We start from the raw sequence: 13,794 nt of genomic DNA, 5'->3' as shown, positions 1-13,794 counted from the left end.
TGAATCAGTAGACAAGAGATATTCTCTCTATCTTTCCCTCTCGCTCGCTTTTAATCAAACAAAAAAGCCCAATTTTATTTTTTTAAAAAAGGAGACTCCAAGTAAATAATCCCAAAGAATAATACTGGTTGCTATCACCTCAAATAGTATACCTGGTACATAGTGGAACTAGTCTGTCAAAAGCGACCTCTTTCCCTTGAAGGTTAGAAATGCAAACTTTAAATTTATCCAGTATCAATGCATTCCTATTAGCATGTACATTATCAACAGGTCCAGAATGATATAGCCATTATCCAAAAGTATTCTATTGTAGATTAAGATTGTTTTTTTAAAGTCAGTATTGGTGATATGGCATTATCAGAGATATGAAGATTTCTTAGTGGAATGTTTAAAGAGAAAAAAATTTGAGAGGAGAGCTTTAGTGATGATCTGGCATGTGTTAAAATAATTTCATCTAAATCTTAAAAAATAATTTTATCATGTTGAGTACTTCCTTGATTAATCTGATTATCTGATTATTATCAGAATACATAGGAAATTTAATAACTCAAGTAATAAACTCAAAGCACAAGTGGTTAATTATATAGAAAGTAATAGTACTAATAAATTTTAAAAGTGAACAGCATGCATTTCCTTAGTTTTATTTTTCTGAATTAAGACATTACTTTGTAAAATATGTTATTGTTATGCAATAGGCCCATATGATTATCAATGCTAAAGCTGCATTCTCTACCAAGGTGACATAGCTTTTAATATTTTGAAATACATGATGAGACTATCAAATACTCTGAAAAGAAATTATGTCTAATTGCATTTCATCTAATTTTAAGTTATATTTAAAACATGTAAGAATAACTGAGCTTTCAGAACTCCCTTCTAGGATATCTTGTTATTTGTTCAAGCTACTGCTTTTAAGCAAGTTCTGCCATTTTTAGAAATGATCATTTAAATCATAGGGCATGGGCCGAATAGGGAGGGCGCGCACCGATAGTCCGGGAAAATTTAGTTTAATAAAAGGGGAGTTACGGTAGCCGCAGAAAATAGAACCAAACAAAAATTGCAGGGGAAACCCTTCTGAATGGAACAGGCGTGAATCGGACGACCTACTGGGAGAACAAGGTCGCCCACCGCACGGAAGCAAAGTCGCGGGACCCAGCCGCAGAAGCCCCAGGGTCTGCGCGACAGTGCTCCAAGGAGAGTGCACGCCACACAGAAAACAGCGGGGAGACTTGAGACGCTCAGGGCTCCGAGTCCACACATCGGCGCTGGAAGGGGAGGTGAGCTCAATAACCCGAGACATTGGTGGGGAAACGGGGGTCAGAATCTAGAGGGGGGCCGGAAAGTGCAGCAAACTCACTACCGGAAAGAAGGAAAAAAAAAAGCTTCGGGTTTCTCTTCCCCCTAACCTTGCAAAGGTTACAAGCCTGCAAGACTTGAAGAATTCCCAAGAGACAAAGAGCAGGCCTCCTCTTTGGATTTACATATCAGTGGGGGAGAGTTAAGGAACTGAGTCACTACAATTCAGTAGCCTAGGCAACCCAGTGGGAGTCCAGAGGAGCCAAAGACTGGAAGCTAAATACCATCAATTCTGCACAGCCCTGCCCTGCAGTGTTACTTACCCCCTGAATAAATAAAATAAATAAATAAATAAAAAGAGAGAGATTTACCACGCATAACCTGAGGGTGTCACCTTTGCACACCCTTAACCTGGAAGAACCAGGCAGAGCTCTCAGGCCGCACCCATCTCAAGCCTCCAAGGCTCCTCCAACAGCAGGCAGTCCACTTAACACGGACACAGTATAAAAAAAAAAAAAAAAGAAAAGAAAAAGCGCACAGTGACGCAAGAAGAATTAACTATGCCGAGTAACAAACACAGAAATAGAGGGAGCAAGATCAACGATGACACTATGATGCCTCCAAATAAGCAAAACACCCCAAGCCAAGAGTATGAAGATGATGAGATAGAAGAAATGCAAGATACGGATTTCAAAAAATTTATGATAAGAACATTTAGAAGTTTTCAAAAGCAAATCCTTGAACTACAGAAATCCTTAATGGACAAGATTGAAAATCTTTCTCGTGAAAATGAAATTTTAAGGAAGAGTCAAAATGAAACTCAGAAACTAGTAGAACAGGAAAGTGTAATAGTCAAGAGAAATCAAAATGAAATGAAGAGCTCAATAGATCAAATGACAAACACATTAGAAAGCCTTAAAAACAGAATGGGTGAAGCAGAAGAGAGAATATCGGACTTAGAAGATAGAGCACAGGAAAACATACAGTCAAACCAAAGAAAAGAAGAGGAAATTAGAAACCTGAAAAATATTGTTGGGAATCTACAGGATACTATTAAAAAAACCAACATTCGAGTTCTAGGAGTTCCTGAAGGCATGGAGAGAGAGAAAGGATTGGAAGGCCTTTTTAGTGAGATACTAGCAGAGAACTTTCCAGGTTTGGAGAAGGACAGAGATATCCTAGTACAGGAAGCTCATAGAACCCCCAATAAACATGACCAAAAGAGATCCTCACCACGACACGTGGTAATTAAACTTACCACAGTGAAACATAAAGAAAAGATCCTAAAATGTGCAAGAGAGAAACGTCAGATTACTCTCAGAGGATCTCCAATCAGACTCACAGCTGACTTCTCATCAGAAACCCTACAAGCTAGGAGGGAATGGCGAGACATAGCACAGGTGCTAAGAGAGAAAAATTGCCAGCCCAGAATATTATATCCTGCCAAGCTCTCATTTGTGAATGAAGGTGAAATAAAGACCTTTCATAGCAAACAGAAATTGAAAGACTTTGTGGCCACTCGTCCGGCCCTGCAAAAGATACTTAAAGATGTGCTACACTCAGAAACACAGAAACACGGCCATCAATATGAAAGAAGGGAAAGGAAGAACACCTACCAGTAAAAGAGCATGGGAAGCTCAAAGCATATACTAGAAAATATTTCCGGGAAAATGGCAGGGCAAAGTCACTACGTATCAATTGTCACATTGAACATTAATGGTCTGAATTCTTCAGTTAAAAGACACCGTTTAGCTGACTGGCTCACAGAACACAACCCAACTATTTGTTGCCTACAAGAAACACATCTCTCTAACAAAGAGGCATGCAGACTGAAAGTGAAAGGTTGGAAAAAGATATTCCATGCCAACAGAAACCAAAAAAAAGCAGGTGTAGCCATATTAATATCAGACAAAATAAACTTTAATACAAAAACTGTTAAGAGAGACAAAGAGGGACACTATATAATGATTAAGGGTTCAATTCAACAGGAAGATGTAACTATTATAAATGTATATGCACCTAATTACAGGGCACCGGTCTATTTAAAAGATATGTTAAGGGACTTAAAGGGAGATTTAGATTCCAATACAATAGTACTGGGGGACTTCAATACTCCACTCTCAGAAATAGACAGATCATCCGGACAGAAGATCAACAAGGAAACAGCAGATTTAATTGACACTATTGCCCAAATGGATCTAACAGATATCTACAGAACTTTCAACCCTACATCTACAGACTTCACATTCTTCTCAGCAGCGCATGGAACCTTCTCTAGGATTGATCACATACTAGGCCATAAAGCAAGTCTCAGCAAATTTAAAAGAATTAGAATCATACCATGCAGCTTCTCAGACCACAGCGGGATGAAGCTGGAAATTAGCAACTCAGGAAACCCCAGAAAGTATGCAAACACATGGAGACTGAACAACATGCTCCTGAATGAACACTGGGTCATTCAAGAAATCAAAAGAGAAATCAAAAACTTTCTGGAAGTAAATGAAGACAACAACACAACATATCAAAACTTATGGGATACAGCAAAAGCAGTATTGAGAGGCAAATTTATAGCAATAGGTGCCTATATCAAGAAATTGGAAAGGTACCAAATAAATGAGCTTTCAGCGCACCTCAAGGACCTAGAAAAACTGCAGCAAACCAAACCCAAATCTAGTAGGAGAAGAGAAATAATTAAAACCAGAGAAGAAATTAACAGGATTGAATCCAAAAAAACATTACAAAAAATCAGCCAAGCAAGAAGCTGGTTTTTTGAAAAAATAAACAAAATTGACACCCCATTGGCCCAACTAACTAAAAAAAGAAGAGAAAAGACCCAAATCAATAAAATCAGAGATGAAAAAGGAAACGTAACAACAGACACCACAGAAATAAAAAGAATCATCAGAAATTACTACAAGGACCTGTATGCCAGCAAACAGGAAAACCTATCAGAAATGGATAGATTCCTGGACACATGCAATCTACCAAAATTGAACCATGAAGACATCGAAAACCTAAATAGACCCATAACTGAAACAGAAATTGAAACAGTAATAAAGGCCCTCCCAACAAAGAAAAGCCCAGGACCAGATGGATTCACTGCTGAATTCTACCAGACATTTAAAGAAGAACTAATCCCATTTCTTCTCAAACTATTCAGAACAATCGAAGAAGAGGGAATCCTCCCAAATTCTTTCTATGAAGCCAGCATCACCTTAATCCCTAAGCCAGAGAAAGATGCAGCACTGAAAGAAAATTACAGACCAATATCCCTGATGAACATAGATGCAAAAATCCTCAATAAAATTCTGGCCATTAGAATACAACAACACATCAGGAAAATCATCCACCCAGACCAAGTGGGATTCATCCCTGGTATGCAGGGATGGTTCAACTTTCGCAAATCAATCAATGTGATTCACCACATTAACAGACTGCAGAAGAAAAACCATATGATTATCTCAATTGATGCAGAGAAAGCATTTGATAAAATTCAACACCCTTTCATGATGAAAACTCTAAGCAAATTGGGTATAGAAGGAACATTCCTCAATATAATCAAAGCAATTTATAAAAAACCCACAGCCAGCATCCTATTGAATGGGGAAAAGTTGGAAGCATTTCCACTGAAATCTGGCACCAGGCAGGGATGCCCACTCTCACCACTGCTATTTAACATAGTTCTGGAAGTTTTAGCCAGAGCCATCAGACAAGAAAAAGAAATCAAAGGAATACAAATCAAGAAGGAAGAAGTCAAACTATCCCTCTTTGCAGACGATATGATTCTGTACTTAGAGGATCCAAAGAACTCTACTAAGAGACTATTGGAACTCATAGAGGAGTTTGGCAAAGTGGCAGGATATAAAATCAATGCACAAAAATCAACAGCCTTTGTATACACAAGTAATGCCATGACTGAGAAAGAACTGCTAAGATCAATCCCATTCACAATAGCTACAAAAACAATCAAATACCTTGGAATAAACTTAACCAAGGACGTTAAAGATCTCTACGATGAAAATTACAAAACCTTAAAGAAAGAAATAGAAGAGGATACCAAAAAATGGAAAAATCTTCCATGCTCATGGATTGGAAGAATCAACATCATCAAAATGTCCATTCTCCCAAAAGCAATTTATAGATTCAATGCAATCCCAATCAAGATACCAAAGACATTCTTCGCAGATCTAGAAAAAATGATGCTGAAATTCATATGGAGGCACAAGAGACCTCGAATAGCTAAAGCAATCTTGTACAACAAAAACAAAGCCGGAGGCATCACAATACCAGACTTCAGGACATACTACAGGGCAGTTGTAATCAAAACAGCATGGTACTGGTACAGAAACAGATGGATAGACCAATGGAACAGAATTGAAACACCAGAAATCAACCCAAACATCTACAACCAACTTATATTTGATCAAGGATCTAAAACTAATTCCTGGAGCAAGGACAGTCTATTCAATAAATGGTGCTGGGAAAACTGGATTTCCACGTGCAGAAGCATGAAGCAAGACCCCTACCTTACACCTTACACAAAAATCCACTCAACGTGGATTAAAGACCTAAATCTACGTCCTGACACCATTAAGTTATTAGAGAACATTGGAGAAACCCTTCAAGATATTGGCACAGGCAAAGAATTTCTGGAAAAGACCCGGGAGGCACAGGCAGTCAAAGCCAAAATCAACTATTGGGATTGCATCAAATTGAGAAGTTTCTTTACTGCAAAAGAAACAGTCAGGAGAGTGAAGAGACAACCGACAGAATGGGAAAAAATATTTGCAAACTATGCAACAGATAAAGGGTTAATAACCAGAATCTACAAAGAGATCAAGAAACTCCACAAAAACAAAACAAACAACCCACTTAAGAGATGGGCCAAGGACTTCAATAGACATTTTTCAAAAGAGGAAATCCAAATGGCCAACAGGCACATGAAAAAATGTTCAAGGTCACTAGCAATCAGGGAAATGCAAATCAAAAGCACAATGAGGTTTCACCTCACCCCGGTTAGAATGGCTCACATACAGAAATCTACCAACAACAGATGCTGGCGAGGATGTGGGGAAAAAGGGACACTAACCCACTGTTGGTGGGAATGCAAACTGGTTAAGCCACTATGGAAATCAGTCTGGAGATTCCTCAGAAACCTGAATATAACCCTACCGTTCGACCCAGCCATCCCACTCCTTGGAATTTACCCAAAGGAGTTTAAATTGATAAAGAAAAAAGCGGTCTGCACCCTAATGTTTATTGCAGCACAATTCACAATAGCCAAGACCTGGAACCAACCTAAATGCCCATCAATGGTAGACTGGATAAAGAAATTATGGGATATGTATTCTTTAGAATACTATACCGCAGTAAGAAACAACGAAATCCAGTCATTTGCAACAAAATGGAGGAATCTGGAACACATCATGCTGAGTGAAGTAAGCCAGTCCCAAAGGGACAAATACCATATGTTCTCCCTGATCGGTGACAACTGACTGAACACCAAAAAGGAAACCTCCTGAAGTGAAAGGGACACTATGAGAAATGGTGACTTGATCAGCATAGCCCTGACTGCTAATGGACAACTTAATACATTATCCCTCATAGTATTTTTTTTTTGTCTGTTCTACTTAATATGACTGGTTTAATACTGTAATTATCACACAGTTATTCTTAAGTGTTGAAAATTAACTGAAATGTGATCCCTGTTAAACATAAAAGTGGGAATAAGAGAGGGAAGAGATGTATAATTTGGGGCATGCTCGGGCTGACTTGCCCCAATTGGTAGAGTTGGAAACATACTAGGGGATTCCAATTCAATCCCATCAAGGTGGCATGTGCCAATGCCATCTCACTATTCCAAGTGATCAATTTCAGTTCACAATTGATCATAATGAAAGGACTAAGAGTCAAAGGGAGCACATAAACAAGTCTAGTATCTGCTAACACTAACCGATAGAATAAATAAAGGGGAGAGTGATCCAACATGGGAAGTGAGATACTCAGCAGACTCATAGAATGGCAGATGTCCTAAATAGCACTCTGGCCTCAGAATCAGCCCTAAAGGCACTCGGATCTGGCTGAAAAGCCCATGAGAGTATTTCAGGCATGGAAAGCCAAGACACTCTGGCAAAAAGATCTCTGTGAGTGAGATCCCAGTGGAAAGAACAGGTCTTCAAAGAGGGAGGTGCCTTTCTCTGAAGGGAGGAGAGAACCTCCACTTTGACTATGACCTTGTCTAAACAAGATAGGAGTCGGAGAACTCAAGGGGCTTCCATAGCCTTGGAAACTCATGACTGGTGCATAGGGAGATTACTGATGCCATAAACAGGAGTGTCAATTTGTAAAGTCAACAACAGGAGTCACTGTGCACTTACTCCTCATGTAGGATCTCTGTCCTTAATGTGCTGTACACTGAGGCTTAATGCTATAACGAGTACTCAAACAGTATATTTCACTTTGTGTTTCTATGGGGGTGCAAACTGTTGAAATCTTTACTTAATGTACACTAAACTGATCTTCTGTTAAAAAAAAAAAAAAAAAGAAAAGAAACTATCAATTCCCAACTTGACTCTCACTGGGATTAAACATGACAATAGGTCTGATCTGATTTCATCATCATTTAAAAAAAAATCATCTATTATTTTTCACTTTATGTTTCTGTGTGGGAACAAACTGTTGAAATCCTTACTTAAGGTATACTAAGCTGATCTTCTGTATACTAAGATAATCGAAAATGAATCTTGATGTGAATGGAAGGGGAGAGGGAGTGGGAAAGGGGAGGGTGGTGGGTGGGAGGGACGGTATGGGGGGGAAAGCCATTGTAACCCATGAGACGTACTTTGGAAATTTATATTCATTAAATAAAAGATAAAAAAATAAATAAATAAATAAATAAATAAATCATAGGGCATGATTTAAAAAAGGTAATTTTAGCAAGAAATTACTTTTCCATGAACTAAAAATAAATCAAGGTTACATTTAACCACTTTAAAATATTGATAGACAATTGGAAAATATTTGTAACCACTTTAAAATATAAACTCATATTCCTAATGTAGTCTTTTTCATATGCACAAGAAAGTAGATAGTTTTTGATATAAACAATGGAGGGATCTTACTAAGCACTGACCTTTTTTTTTTTTTGTAGAAAATACAAATCAGCTAAATATGTTCATTATATCACTACAGTTTACTGATGTATATAACAAAGTAAAACCAAATTTTTCTTCTTATTCTCTAAGGAAGAAAAAAAAAAAAGTCTTCTGGGAGTAGTTTAGATTGACCTGTAGTGGACCAGGTAGAGTATCAACCTATAATTCTTTTCAGGGAAATTTCTTTTAGACTTGTCTGAAAATTGGATGAGCAAAATTAATATCAGGTAGAAGAAAAGACCTGAATTCTGGAATTTGTCTTTTTTAGTAGCATAGAAGACAAGAATTGCTTTTAGTTCCTGGATCTTTAATCAAGCATGTGGAATCTGTATTTAGTCCATTCCTACATTCCTACCACATCTGTAGTATTTTGTTTTTGTTGTTATTTAAATGGCAATGTTGTGCTGAACTACAATCAAGGTTAGCAATTTGAGGGCCGGCGCCGCGGCTCAATAGGCTAATCCTCCGCCTAGCGGCGCCGGCACACCGGGTTCTAGTCCCGGTCGGGGCGCCGGATTCTGTCCCGGTTGCCCCTCTTCCAGGCCAGCCCTCTGCTGTGGCCAGGGAGTGCAGTGGAGGATGGCCCAGGTACTTGGGCCCTGCACCCCATGGGAGACCAGGAAAAGCACCTGGCTCCTGGCTCCTGCCATCGGATCAGCGCGGTGCGCCGGCTGCAGCGCGCTGGCCGCGGCGGCCATTGGAGGGTGAACCAACGGCAAAGGAAGACCTTTCTCTCTGTCTCTCTCTCTCACTGTCCACTCTGCCTGTCCAAAAAAAAAAAAAAAAAAAAAAAAAAAAAAAAAAAAAAAAGGTTAGCAATTTGATTTACATAGAATTTTAAAACAGCCAGTGTGTCAATCCTCATTATCTGTATTTGGGTATTGTATTTGCAAATTCACTTTCTCATTTTCCCCACATTTTTTGTGCTTTATAATGGTGACTTTGCTACTTCACATTTGCACCCACTCCCAGTTCCGTGCTGTGATGCTTCCTCATGGTCCTGAGCACAAAAGGCTGCAGTGTGCTGAGAAAATAGATGTGTTAGATAAGTTTTGTTCGAGTTACAGTGCTGTTGGCCGTGAGTTCAATATTAACCCAATATTAATTTAGTGAGACACACTAAATAAGGTGTCTCAACAGAAACACACATAAAACAAGGTTATATCTTGATTAATTGATGGAAATGTTAGGGCTAGAGACTTGCAGCAGTCTAATTCTGTATTTCCCATAAGAGCATTGATTGGATCAGTATTTCCTAACTCAATATTTGTGGTGACTTTATAGAACCTAAGTATTACTGCAAATAATGAAAAATGACTGTATTGAAAATATACAATTACCAGATAGTTGGCAAGGTTCCATAGCTTAGGGAACCAAAGGGGAAGTTCCTTTCCCTTAAAGGTTTCTGATCTACTCAGAAGACAAATTCACAATGGAATGATTTCATAAAGTAGAGGAAGGACTAGTATGGTTGAAAGTAAGGTGCTAATGAGAGTCTAACACCACCTGGGAGTGTCCAGGTAATAATATATGAGTGTGTGACTACATGCCTGTGAAGGAAGCATGTGCCTTATGTAGGAGATATAAAGGAAAAGAGGCTATATATTTATTTCTAAACAGAACATAATGTTGGAGGCATTCTGAGTCATGTTACCATGTTGTTACAGAAATATACTGTGGAGAAATGCTTCCACTCCTTGCCAAAATGATCTCTGAGGAAAAATGAAGAAAACTGGAGAACTCCAACAAAAAGTTGCAGACCATAAATAGCCACACTCCTCTGGAGTCTTTAATTCATCCACAGCCATCGAAAAAAGGTAGGGAAACAAACCGCATTGTGTTTTTGCCTTTCTCAATTTTATTTTAAATTCTGCGATTCTATAAAAGCAGGAAGGTATCCGGATTTATTCACAGCCTATTCGTTGGTTAACTTTTGCGTGCCTGTGAACTTTTCTAGACACATAGAATATAATGTTGGACTGAAAAGAGGCAAGTACATGGTCTTGGGAGAATTGGCATTCTAGTAGAAGGGAAAAGCAAGTAAATAAGTGGGAAGGAAACTGGTAGCCACTTATTATGTTTATGAACATGGTAAACAGGTCAATGAGATAAAGGATGACTGGGGGCTACTCAGTATGCCACAGCAGGGCATTCTGGGAATTTGAGCTGAAAACTGAGGGATTGAAAAGAGACTGCTAAGTAAGGCTGAAAGATTGGACCTTCCCTGTGCCATCCAGAGTGGTATGTTCTTGGCTTGAGAAAAAGCCTGTGTTGCTTTAAGAAGCAGAATTTCAAGAAGTTTCATGGAGGAGATAAAGTTGGACAGCTTTTTAGATGAAGAAGAGGATCTGGATTTTATCCCAATGACAGAAACCATCAGAAAGCCATTCAGTGGCAGAGTTTACATAGATTGAGCTTCCCTACTCAAAAGGCTCTACATCAGAAATGCTCTAAAATTCAAAACTTTCTGAGTACCTCAGATTTTGAATTTTGGGAGTAGAAATGTCTTATCTATCCTACATTGGTAATGTCCATGCCAAGAAAAGCGTTTTAAAATCCAGAATATAAAACCTTTCTGATCCCTAACCTTTATGAATGAAGGATCCTCAACCTGTATAATGTTTCCTAAGTGGCAAGAGTATAGGAGTTTTAATAGTGGAAAACAGGGCAATCTCACCCACGTAAGACACTGGTAAGAAATGCGACTTAGGAAATGTATTGTAGTGTTGTAAATAGATGAACTATAAAGACATTCTGGATCTGTTTTAGACATAGATGACCACCAAGGCTCTAATTTCTAATTTCCATACTTTGGTCTGATGTCCACTTGGGTTTTAACACACAATAGCCAAATTGTGATTTATTTCAGTGCTCATGATGTATATTTTTGTGACATGCTTCTGATACTTACAGCATGTTGATATCCAGTTGTGAAAAGAAATAAAATTCTTCCCTGAAGTCTCATATTTTAGATGGTTTATATTGTATCACTGAGAGATGTGAGCCTTCCAGATGGATTTGAAACTCCTCTCCAGCTTCCTGCATGGCTTCTCATTTCTGTGAACATTGTTACTCAAAGCATTGAGAGGTAGCCTGTGTGAAAGGTGCCTTTCTAGATAAAAGCATGAGTTTTTTAAGGACTAGTGGCTTAGGGCAGTCAAGCAAGACATTACGACTACACTTTCATACTGGCTTATTTCTGGATAGAATATCAAAGGAGAAAGCAAAATGTAAATTAAAATTGATGTTTTAAAACAATGAGAATATATGGATTTAAGAAATGTTTGTTGGAGGAACTAGCACACTTGGCAGTGAAGGCTTCACATCTTGTTGTGTATAATCATATGCAAAATTAACAGGAGGAGTGTGAAGGTGAGGAATCCATGCAATGACATTGACAGGTAGTTCCAAGTTGTCCAACAGCCATTGATGGATCATGGATCCCAAGCACAGTAAAACATCAGAGAAGTCTGGAACTACTAGGCACAGCTCCCATGGTCCTTGCTCCATCACATGGGATGATGTAGTACATCTTCTGATCGAGAACCACCAAGATACATGTGTGATGCCTTGGTCTCTGGGGAGCCATGGCTCAGGCTTACAGAGGGGCTATTTTTTATCTCATAGCTCAGGTAGCTAAAAGTTGGATTGGTGAAAAGATAAACAAGTACATATCATCAATCGACAGTTTCATTGAAGAGCACTCAGACTAGTACAGGATGCCCCTGGAGGAGTTTTGGACTTTTAATAGCACATTATAAATCACTAGCTAATACATTTCACCCTAGTCTTGGTCAATAATCAATATTAGGGTTTTGGGTACCTGTCAAGGTAAGTACAGAGCTACACAAAGATCAACTGCAAGATACCACTGTTGCCGGCACTGTGGCTCAATAGGCTAATCCTCCGCCTTGCGGCACTGGCACACCGGGTTCTAGTCCCGGTTGGGGCGCCGGATTCTGTCTGGGTTGCCCCTCTTCCAGGCCAGCACTCTGCTGTGGCCAGGGAGTGCAGTGGAGGATGGCCCAAGTGCTTGGGCCCTGCACCCCATGGGAGACCAGGAGAAGCACCTGGCTCCTGCCTTCGGATCAGCGCAGTGCGCCAGCCGCAGTGTGCTGGCAGTGGCCATTGGAGAGTGAACCAACGGCAAAGGAAGACCTTTCTCTCTGCCTCTCTCTCTCACTGTCCACTCTGCCTGTCAAAAAAAAAAAAAAAAAAAAGATACCACTGTCTTCTTACACTTGGAGACATGAACCAGAGCAAAATCATAACCTGTTGCTGGTGCCGCAGCTCAATAGGCTAATCCTCTGCCTGCTGTGACGGCACCCCGGGTTTTAGTCCCAGTCGGGGCGCCGGATTCTGTCCCGGCTGCTCCTCTTCTAGTCCAGCTCTCTGCTGTGGCCCGGGAATGCAGTGGAGGATGGCTCAGGTCTTTGGGCCTTGCACCGCATGGGAGACCAGGAGGAAGCACCTGACTCCTGGCTTCGGATCAGCGCAGTGCACTGGCTGCAACGCGCCGGCAGTAGCGGCCACTTGGGGGGTGAACCAACAGAAAAAGGAAGACCTTTCTCTCTTTGTCTCTCTCTCTCTCACTGTCTAACTCTGCCTGTCAAATAAATAAATAAATCATAACCTGTTACTGCATAATAAATAACCCTATAGCCCTCCCTGTAACTTAACTCAATGAGCAGAATCATTGTTGCTCATCAGTCTATAGATGAGTTAGGGAGTTCTGCTGGTCTGGGTTAGGCTTAACTGATCCTAACTGATTTTGCTCAGTGGTTTGATATCAGTCAACACTTTGGTTGGTGACTAGATAATCCAAGATTGCTTCATTCATGTATCTGATGAGTGACTGGTTATGATGATAGCAACTGAGTTCCCTAGCAGGCTTGTCACCCATGTGGGAGACCTAGACTAAGTTCTAGGATTCTAGTTTCCACCTGGCTCAGCCTCAACTGTAGAAATTTTGGAAGTGAACCAGAAAGGAAAATCTGTCTGATTCTCTGTCTCTCTCTTTCTCTCTCTCTCTCTCTGATAAATTGAATAAACGCATTTGTAAAGAGAGAGACAAAATGAACAAAAACATTGATGCAAGGCTTCTTGAAGTTCAGAATAATCAACCTGTGGCAGGCCAAAGCAGACCACAAGGACACAGATTTAAGAGATGTGGGAATAGACTCCACCTCTTGGTGAGAGGAGATTCACAGTCACATTGCAAGAGGACATTGACACAGGAAGGCAAAGAGCTAGATTTCCAGCAACCTACCAACTAGGAAACATTTGAATAAAAGCACACATAGTAGCAATCCCTAGTTGAATAAGATAGGATGGGAGTTTAAGG

General features: G+C 39.8%; 1 protein-coding gene across 1 annotated transcript in view; it reads left to right on the top strand.

Moving 5' to 3' along the window:
* The window catches only part of PAK5 (p21 (RAC1) activated kinase 5), a 313,813-nt gene that overhangs the window by 130,533 nt on the left and 169,486 nt on the right, over positions 1-13,794 (top strand). The window contains exon 2 of the mRNA XM_002710976.5: positions 10,118-10,267. The gene's annotated coding sequence lies outside the window, so the exon portion shown is untranslated. The remainder of the gene's footprint in view (positions 1-10,117; positions 10,268-13,794) is intronic.

This window comes from Oryctolagus cuniculus, chromosome 11 (genome assembly GCF_964237555.1).
Source record: "Oryctolagus cuniculus chromosome 11, mOryCun1.1, whole genome shotgun sequence".
Lineage (NCBI taxonomy): Eukaryota > Metazoa > Chordata > Mammalia > Lagomorpha > Leporidae > Oryctolagus > Oryctolagus cuniculus.
This window is presented reverse-complemented; position numbering and strand designations above follow the sequence as displayed.